Consider the following 21,139-nt stretch of genomic DNA (forward strand, 5'->3'; position numbering starts at 1 on the left):
CTTGGTCTGAGTGCTTAAGTGAATGTTGCAAGAAGATTATGCCGCTTCTGTAGCCAGATGAGCCCGGAGTGTGTCCATACACTTCATGCTATGTATTTTTCTTAAGTTAGGTATGCATCCTTTACTCATAAATTAATCTTTGAGAAATTGATGTCTTGTAATGATTGATTTGATAACTTTTAATTGGCATAATACATATTTGCCTGACAGATAATAAACAGTTACGTTTGATTCTATTCTGACTTACTCTGAAATTATTTACTTTAGAAGATACGATGTATCCTTTGTTACCGCAAATCTGCATCCAAGGTTAAGTACACACTAGATCTCAGGTTAGATGGAGCATGAGGCACAGCAGGCGAGAATCTAGATTTCTGATTAACTGCTTGACTTTAAGTTGTTATGCAGTTGATTTAACTATGGGGGCTATACAAGGTACTATTGAGTACGCATGGTTCGGGCATACTTCATAGTACTAGCCATAACCTGGTTATTGTCTCGGCTTTATTCAAGTTGTTATACAGTTAGATCAACTATTGGGGGTTAGATAAACACTATTAAAGTATAAGCGTACAGTATTTCATAGTGCTAGCCATAACCTCTGATTATTGTTTGAGCTTCAACTAAGTTGTTACGTAAGTGACTGTAGGGGGCTAAACAGAACCACTTTTTAAAAAATGACAAGCATGAAGCAGTAAATTAAATAGTAATTATGACCTCTGATTATTGACATTACTCAACAAAATTCATGATCCACGGACACAATAATTCATTACGCAACTAATAAATGATACGAAACAGCACAAAAAAATTCAGGTCTTGATGCCCAAATCCGATTTTCTGACTATATCCAATTTTTTTGACGACCCGTTTACATCATCTTATAAAAGTGATCCGTATCCGATTTTTGCATTTACACTATACACTGCTGAAACTACCAAACGTAGACGTTCTGACCCGGAGAAGGAAGTAAAACAGCACGAAATACAAATGGATGCAGATGCAAATAAAATTATACAGTGTTTTGCTTTCCACAATATTTTGAAAAGTCAACAAAAAAAAACAAATCAACAAAACATCTCGTACGGCGGAGAAAAAAGCGCTTAAACCGTGCCTCCCCATATCTCGTGACATGTCTTCAAACACGGATTTATTTCTGTAACAACCCTGCATTTTTGCCTGCACTGTCTCTTCGCCCCAAAGACTTAAAGACATGAAACCTCCGCATTGCTCCACTGTGTGTATCCTTCGTCCTCCATCGCGCCTATAATAAGTCATGAGATCTCAGTTGGTGGTGTCCACCAGAGTTGACGTCACTTTTTTAATGACGTACGACTCACATTTACTGGGGAATATCCGATTTGTCTGCTTACATGGCACACGCAAATGCACGTATCCGATTCATATCCGATTTATTACCACATATGAATGAGGCCTAAATCCGATCTGAGAAAATCGGAATCCATGCATTTTTTTCCTGCTTACAGGTTCACCGGTCATATCCGATCTGTGCCACATGAGAGGAAAAAATCAGAATTGGGTCATTTGAACCATGCAGTGTAAATCAGGTATCTAGATCAATGATAAAAATGAAATCAGATAACAAAATGTTTAATTGTGCTTGTTTATCAGCTCCCTTTTAACAAAACTAGGTAACAACAGGAAAGTTACACTATGCCTCAAATTTTAAATAGGATTTAAAACTTTATGTTGGATTTTATAATTTAATGATCATTCTGATGTTGGGAAAGAGTCAAGAGATGAGATTGCTGGTTGTAGTTTATTTGAGCTGCTGTTGTTGACATGTTCTTTTATGTTTAGCACAAAAGGATTGTAAATATTTTATACCCAATTTTCACACCTTTGAGAATAAACAATATTTCACTGAGCTAAGGCATGTGTTCGTTAACTCACATTCAACCAGTCATTTCTAATCTAAAGACATGATTAAAACATTAAATGTAATATAAGAAAAAGAGAAGTAGCCACACCAGCAAATTGAGATCCTTAAATCATAAATTTAAAGCTTAAATTCATAAATTATCTCATAATATAAAAGAAGGAAACATTATAAATGTATATCCAATGATGAGTATATGATGCCCTTTGACCCCTCACAAAATTGAATTAACAGATTAACGTCTGATAATTTTGAAGTTAGAAAAAAACAAAAAGACAGAGTTTGTCAAAAAAAAAAGATGTTAATAGCAATTCTTACCATCGAGGCTCTTAATGGAGCAAATGAACCCACAGGAATCACACTGATGCATCAACAGAAATTCATCTACCTGGAGAAAAACTCAACAGAACAAATCAGACCATTTACAGCTCAATAACAGCTTACTGAAGAATATAATTGAACAAAAAAAAAACAAACAAAAAGCATCTGAGCAAAAGATTCACCACTGGTGCGACTGCCTGCTGAGACTAAAGTTATTATATGAAAAATTATTGTTTAACAAACGATGAATGAAAATGAAGTTAAAGGAAGTGAACACACAAGCACTTGTTTTCTTAAATGAAAGGTCTGTGTATCCTTTCACTCTTAAAATCTGCTGCAGATGAAGTTGAGTTTGTCAGTTTCAGGACGGCTGATCCAGCGCTGATCTCCTCCAGACTGAACTGCTCCAGATCTCACTGTGTGTTCACAGTCCTCCTCTGATGTACCGTTCCCTGGAGCCCAGTTCTGATAGCACACCATCTCTCCACTCACCCAGAACCAGACGCCCAAAATGTGAGCGTAACGTAAACCCAACCACACCTCCGCAGTAGACGCCAGTTTAACCACGTTCATCACACGACGCTGAATCTCTTCTGAATGAACCGAGACCAGATCCACATGATTCTGTCTGCAGTATCTCAGAGCTTCAGACCACGTCAGATTCTCTCTGATCACAATCAGTTTATCTGGAAACCAAACAAAGCACAAGCAGAAACTAGAGAGAGACTGATCAAAAACAACATGCAGAACAAACACTGGGGATGAATTTGTCATGTCAGACATGTAGCGGGAACTTTAAGAGATCTGGAGCTGATGATGGATTGTGTGTGTTTTGTGAGGATCTACTCACCTTCATGACACACAAAAGGAAACTGGTGGTTGGTGCAAGAGACGTCAATCCATCGTCCCTGAAAGCTCTTTATATACAGGTCCTTCTCAAAAAATTAGCATATTGTGAAAAAGTTCATTATTTTCCATAATGTAATGATAAAAATTAAACTTTCATATATTTTAGATTCATTGCACACCAACTGAAATATTTCAGGTCTTTTATTTTTTATTTTTCTAATTTTTTGAGAAGGACCTGTATATAGTTGAAATGTTAATAATATTGCTAGAGGTCATCTTGCTCCTATAGCCTGATTTTTATTATTATTTTCACTTAAATCGTTATTGACATTGTGTCCTATGCAAGCTCACTTATTTAAGGGTTTGTGTTGAGATACTGAAAGCTGAATGTATTGCACAGCTCAAGGTGTTCAGATGGTTTATCACAGACTCTGTAGCTAATGATCACAAGTCCATGTCTAAAATGTTTTATTTGTTTCAAACATCTACTTAAAAAGGCTAATTTCTGAGAATAACCATCTCCAAGGGGCAGACTGTCATGCCGTATGTCCAAAAATGATGTCCGGAGGTGCTGTTAGTTATTAATGATCTTACATATTTGATTAAACCAACTATTTTAAATATGACAGAAGAACAAAACACTTAAACTAGTTAAGATATTTCTCTGACAAAATAATTATAGTGCACAGGAAAACACAACATTATCACTTATTAATACTTTGTTCTCTCTCGTTTTTGTATGTGTTCATAATTCCTTTGTATGACACCCTGACCAGGAAATAATGTCACAAATTAACTATTGACTTCAATCACAACAAAGCAATATGCTAACAAAATCTTGAATACAGTTTTACTAACATTTGAATAAAGGTTAATGTCAATTTTCCTAGGCCAGACATCAGTTTTGACCCCCTACTACATGTGTGTTAAATTTTACCCAAAAAAATCAACCAATAATTCATAATACACAACCCAAAAAAAATTGACTAAAAAACAACAACACATAACATATAAATATTGCTGAAAAAAAAAAAAACCAGCTATTATCTCTAATGACAGATTTCCAAGGTTATCCCATGAGAGAGCAAAATATCAACAAGCGTTCAATGAAATACTTTTTTCCAGTTTGTCTCTTCAGAAACTGACTTCAAGTTGTCTATATTTATGACCACATTAAAAAGAAGAAGCAGTTAGTTTTGTGTCAGAACTGTGTACAGCTGAGGTCAGGAGTGGCCAGCTTCGGTTCTGGAGAGCCGCTGTCCTGCAAAGTTCAGCTCCAACCATAATCAAAGATCTTCAGGATCACCTGAAAATCACGAGCTGAAACAGGCTGGATATAAACTTTACAGGACAGTGGGCCTCCAGGAGTAGGGTTGAAAACTGAATATGATGCATCTTTTTATAAATTAATGTTTGTTGTCAATGTAGGGAGATGCACTCACTGTTATTGGATGAATTGCAGATAAAGGTCAGGGACTTATCACATCCCACAACATGCCATTCTCCATTTCTCATCATAGAACAATTGTTATTTTCTGGTTGTCCAGTCGCCCAGTTCAGATAGAGCGCAGGTTCACCTGAAGAACTGCCATTCATCACGACCCGTCTTCTGCAGCCCAATCCAGAACGTTCATCATTCACACTCTTCTTCAGCTCGTTCATGTTGTTCATGTTGTCAGCGGTGGCCAGATCTGTGTAATTCTCTCTGCAGTATCTCTGAGCTTCAGTCCAGGTCTTCTCCTCATTTATAAAGTGATACTGACGCTGAACACATTCAGATACGGAGCAGAGAGCTGTGAAAGAGAGGCGCTGCTTTAATGCTTTTCATAACAGGATCAAACCTAATGAAACTAGAAACCAGAAATAAAACCACAAACACTCACCAACAAGAAGAAGAATGAAATATAGAGCTTGCTCCATTTCTGAGGAAGAATAAGAAAGTAAAACATTTAATTAAAAAATAACAATTTACACTCCTTCAGATAATATTAGCATCTCAACGTCTAATTCTAGTTAAAGAATGAAGATGTGATTTGTTCTTACTTTAGAGGTGGTGTGTTTCTGTTCTGAGTCTGATGTTTCTGTCTGCAGCTTTTAAACTATGTGATTATTATATCTGCTCTCATCCGTCATTCAACACGTCACTTCATTAGTTTACTCTTAAACAGAAGCCCTTTTCATTGTTCTTCCTCATTCACATGTATTTCCTTTTGTTGTTGTCATCATCTGTGTTGGACTTTGCTGCTGTAATTCTGTGGAAGTGTGTTAATTTGAATGAGGTGGAGAGACAGAGAGTCTGCATGTTCTGTAATGAAGTATTGTATTTCCACAGCAGCTTCACAGGAACAACCCACCTCAACATTTACATATTTGTTTTCCATTTTCTTTCAGATTTGATATTGTCAGAGACCAACAACATATTTCTGCATCCCAAACTAAACATTTTCACAAAATTGGTATTTGTTAAACAGTCAGTTATTTAATGAAAATGGGCACCTGTATACCTACATAGAATTTCTTCATATATAAGGTATAATATTCCAATAATACCTAAAAAATATTATATAGTGTTTGATGCTATACCATCCAGATTAAAATGTCTGTTTAAAGGAAATGTGAATAAGGAGACTGTGAGTCTCAGACCTGGGGCAAATTCAAGCTCAAACCGGTGTGCTCTGTTTTGCTACGGTTTCCGGTTTGAACAACATGTTTCCTGGAAACATTGTGCAACATTGTGCAACGGGGTTTGAGATACGTTTTCTCTTGTTTGGTGGGTGTGTCAAAAATGTCAGCCCAATCAGAAGCAACATGTGTATTAACCACACGGTATTAAAGAAACAGCTGGCACAATGTAACTAATTAACATCAAAATAAATTCACAAGAGCAAGTATATTGTTTGCACATGATTAATTACATTAAAGGCAAAATAACTGAAATAATAAGAGCACAAGTATAGATCTGGAACTTATTTAAGTCTGTCTAAATATCATTTAGTAACTGCAATGTCTTCTGGTCCATATCCTTTCCTTAGGAAGGTTTTCTAGTAGACACTGATTAATGTGACATAAAAATACTATACATATTTATATATTTTTTTACTATTGTATTATGGAGTGACACTTTCATAAACTCTTCTATACTCCTCTGATTATATAATGGTAAATATTACAATAACATAGCACAGCAACAGTGATCAGCAATAATGATAAGCCTAATACTCACAATAAAAATAATAAGGTCATATAGATCATAACAATAACACAGTCTCGGAGGTAAGAAGTGGATTATTTTTCACCTGAAATGTTGGGTCACAATAATTAGGAACCAGTGTTTCAACAAATCTCTTCACTGGATTGGGATGTTCTCCTTAATTCTGGATGCAAGGGCAGTGACTGTAACATCGAGCATATTTTGCAGTATTAAATATGTATTTATACCGAGTTCTTTTTGAGGGCATTGACTGGAAATATGCATGGTTGCTGCCTAAAAACATATTGCATAACAAATAAGGTGGGAGAAGTACATTTTAAAGTACTCCATCTGGTATACCCTGTTAAAACAATTTTTCTTAGATTTTGTACTGATGTAGATGTTATATGTGATTTCTGTGGGACTGAAAAAGAAAATGTTGTGCACTTATTTTTTAACTGCATTTAGAGCTAAATGTTTTCGATAGATTTGGAATTTTTCCTTTGTAAATGCCTAGACATGAAAGTTTACTTTTCTGAAAAATGTTTTTTTTTTTTTTTTTAATAGACAAAGATTTCCACCAAACGTGACCTTTATTGTTAATCTTTGTTTGATTATGGGGAAATACCATATACATAAACAGAAATGGGCTAAAGGAAAATGCTTCGGTTACTTAACGTGACATCGGTTCCCTGAGATAAGAGAACAAGCGTTATGTATGGGGAAACTCCTTTTTTCCTTTCTGCTGAAGCCTGATTTGTTCAAGTTTGTGTAGCTGCACAAACCAATGGCTCTTTAGCCTGCCAAAGGGGCGGGGCAGACTGCTATATAAGTCGGCCCGCAGCGCCATTCATCAGATCATTCGACTGAAGTGACGATCATTGATTCATGCAGCTTGTAGTGCGGCAAGTGACATAACGCTTGTTCCCTTATCTCATGGAACCGAGGTTACATTAATTAACCAAAGCGTTCCCTTTTGAACGTTCACTCACGTTATGTATGGGAATGAATCCAATCATGCCGCACTACGAGCAACAATTATATGCTGCTCTGCGAGCTCAGTGTTAGAGCACTAATAAGGGCCCTAAGGGACCTAAGCATTATTCCGCCCTGAGCTTAGCTGAGGGCATAAATAATTACTACCCACATGGGCGGTTTAAACAGATAGAATCCTTGCCTGCAGGATGGGAATGTCTAATTTTTAGACTCTGGCAAAAGTGAGCGGCTCAAATGGGGGCCTTTTTAGGGCCCCTAGGACCATGGATAAGTCCCAGCACGGCACAGTCTGAGGGCAAGGAGGATTCAGTCTCCTCGAGCCCTTCAGAAATTTAACGACCAAGTCGTTTCTGCCCGTTGAATGGCCGGCCTTGAGAGAGTGATTCACTCTGATGGCTGCCATATATACTTTGAGTGTGGAAGGGGCACGCCCCTTATCCAGCAGCTCTTGCAGAAAAGTCAGCACGTGGGACACGTTACATGAAACCAGGTCCACTTGCTGTGCAGAGCACCAATTGAAGAACACTGACCATTTCTGGCCATAGAGCCATCTTGTGGACGGTGCCCTTGCCTCAAGAATGGTGTTGCTTACTCGTGATGGGAGCCTGTCAGACTCCTGTCAAGGCACCAGACCAAATCATGCCTCTCACCTGCGAGAGACGGTTCCTCCTCAACGGGATGAGCCATGGGGCCCTCGATACCAGCTGCATCAGCTCCGGAAACCAAGTCTGTTTCTTCCAGAGTGGCGCTACTAGGAGAAGGGAGCATTTGGTTTCCTTGACTCGCCTGATGATATGAGGAATCAGGGCGACCGGAGGAAATGCATACAGGCGAGCCCTGGGCCAGTCGTGGGCCAGGGCATCTCTCCGTATTGAGAAAAATGTTGGGCAATAAGAGTTGTCTTCCGAGGCGAAGAGGTCGAACTCTGTCTTCCCAAAGACTGCCCAAATTCGCTGTACCATCTGAGGGTGCAGCACCCAATCGCCCGGGGCTACCTTGCCTCTGGACAGCATGTCCTCCCCGAGGTTCATCTTGCCCGGCACATGAACTGCCCTTAGCGAGAGGAGTTCTTTCTGTGCCCAGAGAAGGAGGCGATGAGCCAGTCTGTATAAGGCGTGAGACCTGAGGCTGCCTCATTGTCATGCTGTCTGAACGGACCAAGACTAGGTGGCCTTTGATGGCCGGAAGGAAGGATTGCAGGGCTAAGAAGACTGCCAACATTTACAGGCAGTTGATATGTAGGCATCGCTGCTGAGCTGTCCAGGAGCCGAATGCCGGATTGCCCTCCAACAGTGCACTCCACCCAGAGTTGGATGAGTCTGTCGTGATCACTTTCCTTCTGGAGGCCATGCCCATCCTCACTCCTGTCTGAAACAGGCGAGTGGTCTTTCAGGGGGCCACAGCTTTGATACAGGGGTGGTTCACCCTGACTGGAAATTTCCTCAACCGCCAAGCGTGGGGCGGGTCTCTGGCTTTTAGCCAAAATTGGAGGGTCAGCACGTGGAGAAGGCCCAGCGGAGTTACAGAGGCGGCAGTGGCCATGAGGCCGAGCAGCCTCTGAAAAACCCTCAGGGGGCGTGTCGTCCCCGGTTTGAGGGAAGCCGTCAATCCCTAAATAGTCAGGGACCGATCCGTTGAAATCCACGCTTGCATAAGGGCAGATACTAGAACTGTTCCCAGAAAGACAGTTCGTCATCTGGGCAACAACTGGCTCTTGCAGTGGGTTGATGACCAACCCGAGGAGCTGTAAGTGAATGAACAGCAGCTCTTTGTGAGCGTTCAATTCCCATTCTGATCTGGCTAAAACCAGCCAATTGTCGAGGTACTGTAGTTCAATACGTGGATTCCCATCTGCCTAAAAGTGCATGGGGCCACGGACAGTCCAAACGGAAGGACTGCATACTGATAGACCACTACCTCGAACGTGAATCTGTGACGGGGGCTATGTGGATGTGAAAGTAAGCATCTTTCAAATCCACGGTCAAAAACCAATCCTCGGAGCAAATATGCATGAGAATATTCTTGACCGTCATCATCTTGAATGGCCGGCGCATAAGCGAGCTGTTCAGATGTCTGAGATCTAGAATGGGTTTGAGCCTTCCGTCTCTCTTTGGGACGAGGAAATAGTGACTGAAAAAGCCTGACTCGCTGTTCACTGGGTGCACTATTTCCACAGCTACTTTTGCAAGCATTGCTTGCACCTCCTGCCGGATAACAATAGCTTCGTTGTCTGGGACAAAGTTTTGAGCAACGCCTCTGAAGCGGGGCGGTCTGCGAGCGAACTGCAGCAAGTAGCCTCGTCAAATTGTTTCCAAAACCCATCTCAAGATTCCCGGAATGGCTGCCCAGGCCGTGTAATGGGAGGCGAGAGGTTTTATTTTCTCGAATGAGAGCTTGCCTTGAAAAAGCGGGGAGTCTACATTCATATAAATGATTGAGAGAGGATGAGGAATTTTGCTCTTTAACCCTCTGGAGTCTAAGGGTATTTTTGGGGCCTGGAGAAGTTTTGTCATGCCCTGACATTTGTGCTTTTTTCAGTTCTTGTAAATATCTAAATGGCTAAAGTCTAATCTCACTGTAATCAGCACAAACTGGGCTATAATGATATGTGAGCAGCATGTATGTACATTATTGTGTTTTTGAGAAAAAAAAATAAATGTTATGCGTGGTTAGTGAAAAACTAAAAATGTTAAATCACTTGAATAAGGCAATAAAACACATACAGAAAATTGGTTCCCGGGACTTTTGAGAACTGGAGCTTGTAGCCTAGAATTTTTTTTTTCTAAATGATGTGAAAATCATCTTGTTTACTCACTTACAGAAAACAATATATTGATTTAAATTTTCTAAGACACTTTTTGTTGGTAAAAGTCATATGCGAGTAGGCGTCAACTATCATGAATTCACACCTGAGAAGACAAAGGCCTGCATAATGAGCTGCATAATGAGCCATTCAGTCAGCTGTGTCACTGAGAGGGATGAGTTACAAGAAAGAATGTGAGGACAAAATAAATGTATATCATTTTATGTTTGTAGTTTATTTAGAATATATTTAATTATCCCACAACATAATTTAATATTTACTTGTGAGTGCAGTTAAACAGTTTATTAGGAACGATCAAAGCTGACTTTCAAACTGAATTTTTTGCATCATTACTCCAGTCACACAATCCTTCAGAAATCCTTTTAACAATCTTATTTTCTACAAAAAAACATTTATTGTTATTATTATCATCATTATTATTATTATTATTATTATTAATGTTGAAAAGAGCTGAGAATATTTGTTTAAGGTTTTTTAGGGGGGATAAATTGAAAGAACAGCAATGTTTATTACATTTGTTACAGTTAAATTTATTGTTACATTTATATTATTTACATCAAGCTTTTGAATGGTATAGTAGTGTATATTGTTATTGAAACTTCATAATATTTCACTTGATTAAACATTTAGTCAGGAATTATAGTTTGGAAAAAGTCTTTGGAAAAAATTCTAACTAGTAAAATGTTTACACGTTATGTGAAAACTAGTACAAGTATATAAATAAGAGACTTACTCATGTTTATGATCTCTGCTGAATAAAGTGCTTCATTCTTTTTTTTCTGAGGAAATCCAAATCTCAAATCCTCAACACATCACATCTTTTTGGGGTGAATTATGTCTTATGTCTCTCATCGCGAAGCAAACAGTAAAATAAAAAAAAAATTTGAAGAACAATCTCGCTGCGTTGTCTTCTGTTGTGTGGGCGTATTCAAGCCGCGCGCTTCACTGAAACATTATCATCTCAAAAGTGCGTTCAGCGCGGGGGCGTGGTCGCATTAGAAGATAATTTAGGGAGACGTGAAAAACGGACATCGCGTTGTTTTCATATGGATTACTTTATCACAGAATATTTGTTTTCGGCAGCACTTGTTTAGTTTAAAAGTAGACATGTCAGGCTTTCTATAGATATCTCTCTCATGTCTCTGTGTTGGAGTATTCACTGAGTTACAGTTCATTTTAATGACGCGTTTGTAAATGAAGATAAGCGCAGACAAAGGCTTCAGACAGCACTCCTTGTTTGTTATCTTTATTTTATAAGTGCACAAAGTTTTGTTGTTATTATGTCTGTATACAAAAAAAGTAGACCCTTTACAGATTCAATTTGATGTATTGCTCTTATCTGTACGATCAAAACTGAGAGTGTAATTTAAGTTCTTTTCGGGGTTATCAGGAGAAATTACCCCAAAACGCGTATACGCGTTAATCGACTTCAGAGGGTTAAAGTATGTGGGTCCGCTATCACAGCGGTAAAATATTCGTGCATGTGCTGCACCTGCAGGACGTGACCCGCTGAACACGAAACTTTGTCTCTCAGAGGTGATTGAAGAGGTGAGGAGTGAAGGCGAGCTGTTTTAGGGGGCATTCCGGCCGAGGCGAGAACGGGACCTCTCCTTTTCCTCTCTAGCGCTTCAGGATGGCTTCGGCGGCTCAGGGTCCAACACAACTTGTGGGCGGGGACCTTGACGCTTCGGGAAGGGGAATCGTTTCCCCGGCCTGGATTACTGTTTCAGCCCAGGCTCCGTTTTTCACTGAGGCTGATGCTGCACTGGCTTTGCAGGCTGAGCATTGGGCCCTTCTGGTGGCCCGCAGACGAGGTCCCATGTTGTTTAGGGAGGAAGTGATGCAGCGCCTGCGCAGCACCGAAAACCGTTTTAGTGAACCCATGAACAGCAGAGCCGAATAGCCCTTTCGGCAAAACTTTTCTTAGTGTCCCTGATCTCAGTCAGCATTACCCAGAGGTGGCGCTCCAGCACCACCAGGATGGCCATGGTCTTGCTGATCGCTTGTGCTGTGGCCTTTGTAGCATGCAGAGCGAGATCTGTTGCTGCGCGCAGCTCCTTAAAGGCCTTCTGGTGCTCCTAGCCAGACTCGTCCATATCACGGAGAACTTTGGCTTGGAACACCTGAAGGATCGCCATTTTGTGCAGCGCTGAACCGGCCGGTCCGGCTGCTGCATAAGCCCTGTCGGCGATAGCCGAAGTGGTCCTGCAGGGCTTAGATGGATGCGCTGCATGGCCCTTTAAGCTGAGGGCAGATGGCGGGCACAGATATGTGGCGATTGCTTCCTCCAGGTGGGAAGTTTGGTGTATCCCTTTTCGTCAACGTCGTCAACAGTGGTGAGAGCTGCTTCAGTAGAGGGGTTCACCCGTGCCGAGTAGGGAGCTCGCCATGTCTTAGTGAGCTCGTAATGGATGGCTGGTAAGAACAGGGGATGGATGCTGATGGAAGGATTGCTGGCGGGTCTCTGGCAGGAACCATTCATCCAGTAAGCCGTAGGCGGGCTCGTCAGGAGCCAACCACTCAAGGACCAGATCCAGCTCCTCGCCGGAATCAGCCCAGTCCTCCATTCAATATTTTGGACATCCTTATTTTGATGTTAATTAACATTCCTGATGCCACCAAGGATACAGAGTCGACGGTGGTGATGTCATCAATGACGACGTCCTCAAACGAGGACACGGGGAGGGCCGGGTACGCAGGCGCTGAGCCAACATGATACTGGCCGAGCCCGCTGGAAAGGATAGCAGAGCTGGACCTTCTTCCAAGGCTTCTTCTTGCAGAAGAGTCAGCGAAGAGATGATCCTCGTCGCTGAAGGAGAATTGATCAAATGAATGGAGCTGAGGGCTGACTTATATAGCCCCCTTTGGCGGGCTAAAGCGCCATTGGTTTGTGCAGCTACACAAATGTGAACAAATCAGGCTTCAGCAGAAAGGAAAAAAGGAGTTTTCCCATACATAACATGAGTGAATGTTCGAAAGGGAACCTAACTTTTTATTTCAGATAGATATGAAAAATTATATCGAGTTACTATTTAGGTAGCAAAACGCACTAAGTCTTTTTGTGAAGCTTTTATTTTATTTATATGATGATCTCATACCTGGTCTTTTTTCTGTTTAGTTTTATTATTATTATTATTATTATTATTATTATTATTATAATGCACGACTGCTCAAAACACACACCTATGACAGTGGGAGCAGGACGGGCAGGTCACGTGATACTGGTTTCGGGACAGCGATTGGTCGTGGCCAGGGGTCGCAGCCAATGTGGGCAGGGTTTGGAGACCAGGGCTGCGTTCAGCCCGTACAAAAATGGTGCAAAACCTTTTTTAAACGGAAACGGTGGTGCGTTGAACACCCTGTTCTAATGACGCAAGAGTTGCAACTACGGCAGCTGAGAAGGCCATTCTTTGTGTTCTTTTTGAAGAATTTTCAGAGCCTGATGAAATTGGTATAAATATGTGTTTAATACTGCAAAATACGCTCGATGTTACAGTCACTGCCCTTGCCCTCCAGAATAAAAGAGAACATCCCATTCCAGTGAAGAGATTTGTGGAAACTGTGGTTCCTAATTATTGTGATTCAACATTTGCCTCGCATTTCAGGATGAAAAGACAAACATTTCAGGTGTAGAATAATCCACTTCTTACCTCCGAGACGGTGTTATGATCTTTATGACCTTATTATTTTTATTGTGAGTATTAGGCTTATCATTATTGCTGATCACTGTTGTTGTGCTGTTATTGTAATATTTACCATTATATAATCAGAGGAGTATAGAAGAGTTTATGAAAGTGTCACGTCACAATACAATAGCAAAATATATAAATATGTATAGTATATTTACGTCACATTAATCAGTGTCTAGAACACTTTCCTAAGGTAAGGATATGGACCAGAAGACATTGCAATTACTAAATGATATTTAGACAGACCTAAAGAAGTTCCACATAAATACAATAACCCTTAAAAAAATATCTTGTCTAAAATATAAATAAATTAACAAACAATATACCTGATCCCGCCAAGGATACAGAGTCGATGGCGGTGTTGTGCCAGCTGTCTCTTGAATACATGTGGTTTATACACATGTTGCTGCTGATTGGGCTGACTGTTTTGACACACCAACCAAACAAAGAAAACGTATCTCAAACCCCATTGCACACCGTTTTCAGGAAACATATCGTTCAAACCGGAAACTACAGCAAAACGTTACACACCATTATTAAATCAAACATCCACAATCTGCAGTTCGAGTCATAAGATCCCACTCGTGATGCCTGGACATCTTTTCCCATCTTGCCTCGACTGCACCTCTCACCCCCGGCAGCCGCTCTCGATGGACAGCTGTACGTTTTGGGAGTTCCTTCGGCTGATTCGGCCTGTGATACGCCATGGGTGCACCGTTACAATTCAAGTACTAGGAGCAATGCCGCAACTTTATGCAGATCTCGCCTCATGTGCTTTACAGCTGCCTATCAGCCTGAAAAGTAAAAGAGCACAAACTAGGAATAACACACTCAAAAACTCTTATATAACATAAAGTTTATACAAATATGACTTTCTGGGACTGTTCTGTCACTTACACAAACATTTGTCAGGGTGAACAAAATAATACCAGTTGACTGCTCACTTACTGAATGAGCCTCATATAGGTTAACAATTAATATTCATGAGGCAAGTAGAGCTGGACAAAAAACTGACTAGAGCTGCAGGAAAATGACATCATGTCAACACTGATTAACTGATGTAAGTGCATCTGCATCAGCGCTTTACACTCAGCTGTTGTAGTGACAGAGAGTGTATATTTCATTATCTGTGAATTGAAAATTTAATTCATTTTCTATTTTTAGATTAGTTTCGTGCTCTTGTACCTCATATGTAAATACGTTTACGCTGTATGCATCTTTTTGTGCTATATTACAGTATGTAGCTTCTGCTGCTGTTCCAGAGTAAAAATGATGAATGTGAACATGAAGTTTAGTATTAAAAAGGAACCTTTTTATCTGGCTTGACCCCATGTCTAGTCATATGCATGCAGATCAGTGAAGAAGAAAAAAACTGAGAAAAAAATTTAAGGGGATGAGGTAAATGAGAGAAAGAGGTTAAAGTAACATTTAAATCAAATGCAAGCATGATTTGTAACTCCAGTGAACGAAATTTACTGTTATATAAGTTGGCATTATACTGTATGAAGACAGTGCTCCTGCATAGTGAAATAATGTGGATGTTCTCTGAGGCTATGATTTCCATAAATAAAGAGTTGAGTGTGTTGTTGATGTTCTTTTACTTGCATGTTTTCATTACTCTATATGATAGCACTCATAACACGACAGATACTGTGCTAATGGTGACACAAAATATGTTCAAATTTTGTGAAAATGTTTAGTTTAGGATGCAGAAAAATGTTATTGGTCTCTGACAATATCAAAACTGAAAGAGAATGGAAAACAAAAATGTAAATGTTGAGGTGGGTTGTCCCTGTGCAGCTGCTGTGGAAATACAATACTTCATTACAGAACATGCAGACTCTCCGTCTCTCCACCTCATTCAAATTAACACACTTCCACAGAATTACAGCAACAAAGTCCAACACAGACCTCAACCACACACAACGGAAGGAAATACATGTGAATGAGGAAGAAAAATGAAAAGGGCTTCTGTTTAAGAGTAAACTAATGAAGTGACGTGCTGAGTGAGGGATGAGAGCAGATATAATCATCACATAGTTTGAAGCTGCAGACAGAAACATCAGACTCAGAACAGAAACACACCACCTCTAAAGTAAGAACAACTCACATCTTCATTCTTTAACTTAGACTTTGAGATATTATTGTTGTCTTAATAATTGTGTACGGTGCTTTTATGTTCCAGTTCTGATGGATTTTTAATTATCACTGAAATAATGTTTTAAATGAATAAGACAACTCACATCTTCATTGTTTAAAACCTGAATTTGAGATATTTATATCATCTTAATGAATGTGTACGGTGCATTTATGTTCCTGATATAATATTTAAAATCTAAGTTATCTCTATTATTCTTCCTCAGAAATGGAGCAAACTCTAGATTTCATTCTTCTTCTCGTTGGTGAGTGTTTGTGGTTTTATTTCTGGTTTCTAGTTTCATTAGGTTTGATGCTGTTATGAAAAGCATTAAAGCAGTGTCTCTCTTTCACAGCTCTCTGCTCCGTATCTGAATGTGTTCAGCGTCAGTATCACTTTATAAATGAGAACAAGACCTGGACTGAAGCTCAGAGATACTGCAGAGAGAAATACACAGATCTGGCCACCGCTGACAACATGAACAACATGAAAGAACTGAAGAATTATGAGGAACGTGTCTGGATTGGGCTGCAGAAGACGGGTCGTGATGAATGGCAGTGGTCTTCAGGTGAACCTGCGCTCTATCTGAACTGGGCGATGTAGTGATACACGACCTTTCATCTGCAACAACAGTAAGTGCAGCTATTTAAACTGACAAAAAACCCTTCATAAATGGACGAAATACCAAATTTGAGTAATTTTTTATTTGATCATGGATATACATGAGACTGTGGATATTTGTCACACTTTTATCATTCATTCAATTTCTGTATAGACACAACCCCCCCCAAAAAAAAATAAAAATAAAAATAAAAATAAATAATAATTAAAAAAAAACTTTGTGTCAGAAGTATTCCAGAGAGATATATAAGAAAACAAAATCAATAAATAGAAAAACATTCAAAATCATTTTCAGTAATCTTGAAAATACTGTGAACATTTAATTTATCACCAGCTGTAGAAGCAGCTCAAGCCTTTGAATGATGTGTTTCTGTTTCAACCGCTGCTCCTGTTCACATCCAAACCATAAAGCAGCATAATAATAATGAACAAACTGATTCATGAACCTTTGTCCATTTGTTTTTCTTAAAGCAAACACAGGACTCGTCTTTATCAATCAGACGATGAAATGGAGAGACGCTCAGAGTTACTGCAGACAGAATCACACTGATCTGGTCAGTGTGAGAAACCAGAATGAGAATCAACAGATTGAGAAGATCATGAATGACAGTCTGATATCATATGTCTGGATCGGTCTGTTCAGAGACTCATGGCAGTGGTCAGACCAGAGTAACTCCTCATTCAGATACTGGAAGTCTGGTCAGCCTGATAATGATGGAGGTGAAGACTGTACAGTGACTGAACCAGGAGCTCAGGGACGATGGAATGACATCTCTTGCACCAAAGCATATCATTTTGTGTGTCATGAAGGTGAGTAGATCCTCACAAAACACACACACTCCATCATCAGCTCCAGATCTCTTAAAGTTCCCGCTACATGTCTGACATGACAAATTCATCCCCAGTGTTTGTTCTGCATGTTGTTTTTGATCAGTCTCTCTCTAGTTTCTGCTTGTGCTTTGTTTGGTTTCCAGATAAACTGATAGTGATCAGAGAGAATCTGACGTGGTCTGAAGCTCTGAGATACTGCAGACAGAATCATGTGGATCTGGTCTCGGTTCATTCAGAAGAGATTCAGCGTCGTGTGATGAACGTGGTTAAACTGGCGTCTACTGCGGAGGTGTGGTTGGGTTTACATAACTACTGCATCATGAACATGTGGCTCTGGGTGAGTGGAGAGACTGTGTGCTATCAGAACTGGGCTCCAGGGAACGGAACGAAACCGGAAAACTGTAAACTCGAGAAGAGAAAAGGAGCAGTTCAGTCTGGAGGAGATCAGCGCTGGATCAGCCGTCCTGAAACTGACAAACTCAACTTCATCTGCAGCAGATATTAAGAGTGAAGGACACGTGAATTGTTTTCTTGTTCACTCTTTTTACACTTCATTATTTTTCTCACTTAATTATATGTGATATTTTTCTTTGATAGCTTCTGAGTGAATCTGATTATTTGGTTTTAAAAGTGTCAAAGTCTTGCTTAAGTCTCAAATACGGAGCCTCTGGTCCCACTTTGTCAAAAAAAAAAAAAAAAAATATATAAAAAAAAAATATATATATATATATATATATATATATATATATATATATATATATATATATATATATATATAACGTGGCCTCAAGATACGTAACTCGTGGCCTCAAGATAGTGAAGTGTCTGAAACATGGACCCTTTGTTATTAAACTGGACCCTGTACTGTAGTGCAATGTAATACTTCACATTCTGTGCAATATTCTCTGTTTTAATATCCAGTGTAATATAGTTTGCTGCAGTTCTGCTTCTATTTATTTACTAGTACTGTTCATCACAATCAATTCAATTCTGTTAATACAGTAAATGTAAATCTTGTAGGCTGCATATCCATAGTCCTTTATAATTCTTCTTCATATTTTATAGCATATGTTTCTGAGTTAAACAAAACCAAGTAATTGCAATGATCCATAATACAACACTCGGTTAATCTTTGTAACGTAAATCTCCTCAGATGACATAGACGCCTGAACTTTGTTGGTGTTATTAACGTAAACACGGAATTCATACTTTGAAGTCATGTGACTACCATGGATACCTGGCGGGCAACAAACGCTGACAAAATGCATCCAAGTGTGCATCCAATCGCACAATAACTATCTGCCATGCAGGCGACGATTGTTTATTGTTTTTATACTTTAAATTAGGGCTGTGCAAAAAATCGAATACGATTTTTATGCGCATCTCTTCAGTAAAGACGCTCCTGTGATTAGTAGTATATCTCCAGCACGTACGTTCAGATCAGGGTTGCCAGGTTGTCACAACAAATCCTGCCCAGTTGCTTCTCAAAACTAATCCAAAACTAGCCCAATCGCGTTTCCAGGAGGTTCCCCGATAAAAATTGCATCCCGGGGTTAAAATATACATTTTTGGCAGGGTTTCCCTGGTAATATTCACATTTTAGGGGCTAAATATCACGTTATTGGTATTGGGGTCGCTTCAACCCGCGGACATGAAAAACAACCGCAGACTTGGCAACGCTGGTTCAGGTGGAGCGGCATTTACTACACAGAGCCGTAGTCCACCGACAAGCTACACAAAATCGCTTTCAAAATCGACAAAGAATCGCCTGCGATTTTTAAATCGATTTTGTGTAGATTGTCACTGAATTACGGCTCTGTGTAGTAAATGCCAACCAGTGTTGCCAAGTCTGCGGTTGTTTTTCATTCTGGAAACAGTTCTGCTGCTTAATATTTTTTCAGAACTTGTGATACTTTGAATAAAAAGAAAAAAAAAAAAAAAAAAAGAAGAAGCTATGTTTTTAAAATATAATTATTTTGTAATAATATACACTACTGGTCAGTAATTTTTATCTTTTTTTTTAATAAAATCAACACTTTTATTCAGCAAGGATGTGTTAAATTGATAAAAAGTGATATAAAAAAAAATATATATATTTTAATAAATGTTGTCACTCATTTTTTTATGTTTGTCAAATGTCACTCATTTTTTTATGTTTGTAAAACAGTTCTTTTTAACCTTTTATTCATCAAATATATTAGACAGAACTGTTTCCAACACTCATAATAAATCAGAATATTTGAATGATTTCTAAATGATCATGTGATAGACTGGATGTTACATGTGACACTGAAGGCTGGAGTAATGATGCTGAAAATTCAGCTTTGCATCACAGGAATAAATTTTTTTTTTAAAAGTATATTCAAATAGAAAACTATTATTTTAAGTTGTAATAATATTTCACAATATTACTGTTTTTTTTTTTCTGTATTTTTGATCAAATAAATGCAGGCTTGATGAGCAGAAGAGACTTCTTTCAAAAACATTAAAAATAGTAATGTTTCCAAACTTTTGACCTGTACTGTATGTATGTATGTATGCATGCATGCATGCATGCATATGTAATGAGTACACAATTATAGTACTATATATGTATATATATATATATATATATAAATAATGACTGTTTAATAACAATAGCAAGCATAAGATCCTTTGTGTAAAGGTCTTTCTTTTAATTTTTGACGAGTAGACTGTAGCCTAAGACTATCCTACATTTTGAAATTAACTCCCTGTACATTTTCTAATAGTTTTTAATGTGGTTACAATGTTATATCATAATGTTATTGTTGTTTTACTTACTCCTTTTATCTCATTTTACAATTACATTCAGTTCGCAATCCGTCCCTTTGCGCCACCTGGCGGTAGTTTCGCGAATGAATTTAACACGCGACTGACTTGCAGTTAACCGCGGCGGTATTACCCATTTTGGTTGTCTACCTACTGTACCTGACAGTAACCACTGTTGAGGTCAATAGTGGAGAAACTAGCTGCTCCAGAGAGTGACTCCAGGATTTCTGTAATGTTTGGAAGAGGGTAAGCATCACTTTCAGTTACAGAATTAACCTTTCTGTAGTCCACACCGAATCTAAGTTTGCCATCCTTTTTGGGTACCAAGACCACTGGGGAGGCCCAACCAGAGTGGGATGGCTCAACAATTCCTTGCATCAATATTTCCTCAAGCTGTTCCTCCATGGAAAGTTGCTTAACAGGGGACAAATGGTATGGTTTTTGCTCAATGGGTACCTGACAAGTGGTATAAATGTGGTGCTGCAGAACATCAGTGCGTCCAGTCCGGACAGTACATACCTGAGGGTTGCTTTTCAGGATGTGGAGCAACTGTTGTTTACCATCTGGAGGTAAATGAGCTTCATTTACTGCATTTTCGATTAACATTTTTTTGTCCATAAGGTCAGATTGGTGTATTAGCAGTTGGGGGAATGGAGGTGGAACAGAACTCAACAGGGACAGATTCTGTGTTGATTTCTTCTGTTGCAGGTATTCATATTGGGGACTCACAATTGGCACACTAGCATTACCTGGTTGAAAGGGGTACTCTATTGCAGGGGCAAACTTGAAAGAATATTTTTGATCTGTGACATTAAGTTGCATTCCACTGAAGAAAATAAAGTCCAACCCCAGGACTACAGCATAGGCGAGGGCTTGTGATGACAGAACAACAGCAGGTATAGTGAAGTCTTGGTCATGGAGTTGTATGGTGGTATTCATCCATCCTAATGGAATCTCTGCTTCTCCATTTGCTAGGTAGAGAGGACCACGA

The 21,139-nt window shown here is 39.3% G+C and overlaps 1 long non-coding RNA gene and 1 pseudogene across 1 annotated transcript; one reads left to right on the forward strand and one right to left on the reverse strand.

Moving 5' to 3' along the window:
• Nucleotides 1–1,761: 1,761 nt before the first annotated feature.
• Nucleotides 1,762–3,237, reverse strand: LOC122145535. The gene is made up of 2 exons (XR_006160377.1): nucleotides 3,072–3,237; nucleotides 1,762–2,907 (listed from the first exon to the last, which is right to left on the reverse strand). It is a non-coding gene; the product is annotated as an uncharacterized LOC122145535 (long non-coding RNA).
• A 12,313-nt stretch (nucleotides 3,238–15,550) lies between these two features.
• On the forward strand, nucleotides 15,551–18,023 carry LOC109067721 (annotated as a pseudogene).
• Nucleotides 18,024–21,139: the final 3,116 nt, after the last annotated feature.

This window comes from Cyprinus carpio, chromosome A7 (genome assembly GCF_018340385.1).
Source record: "Cyprinus carpio isolate SPL01 chromosome A7, ASM1834038v1, whole genome shotgun sequence".
NCBI classification, from domain to species: domain Eukaryota; kingdom Metazoa; phylum Chordata; class Actinopteri; order Cypriniformes; family Cyprinidae; genus Cyprinus; species Cyprinus carpio.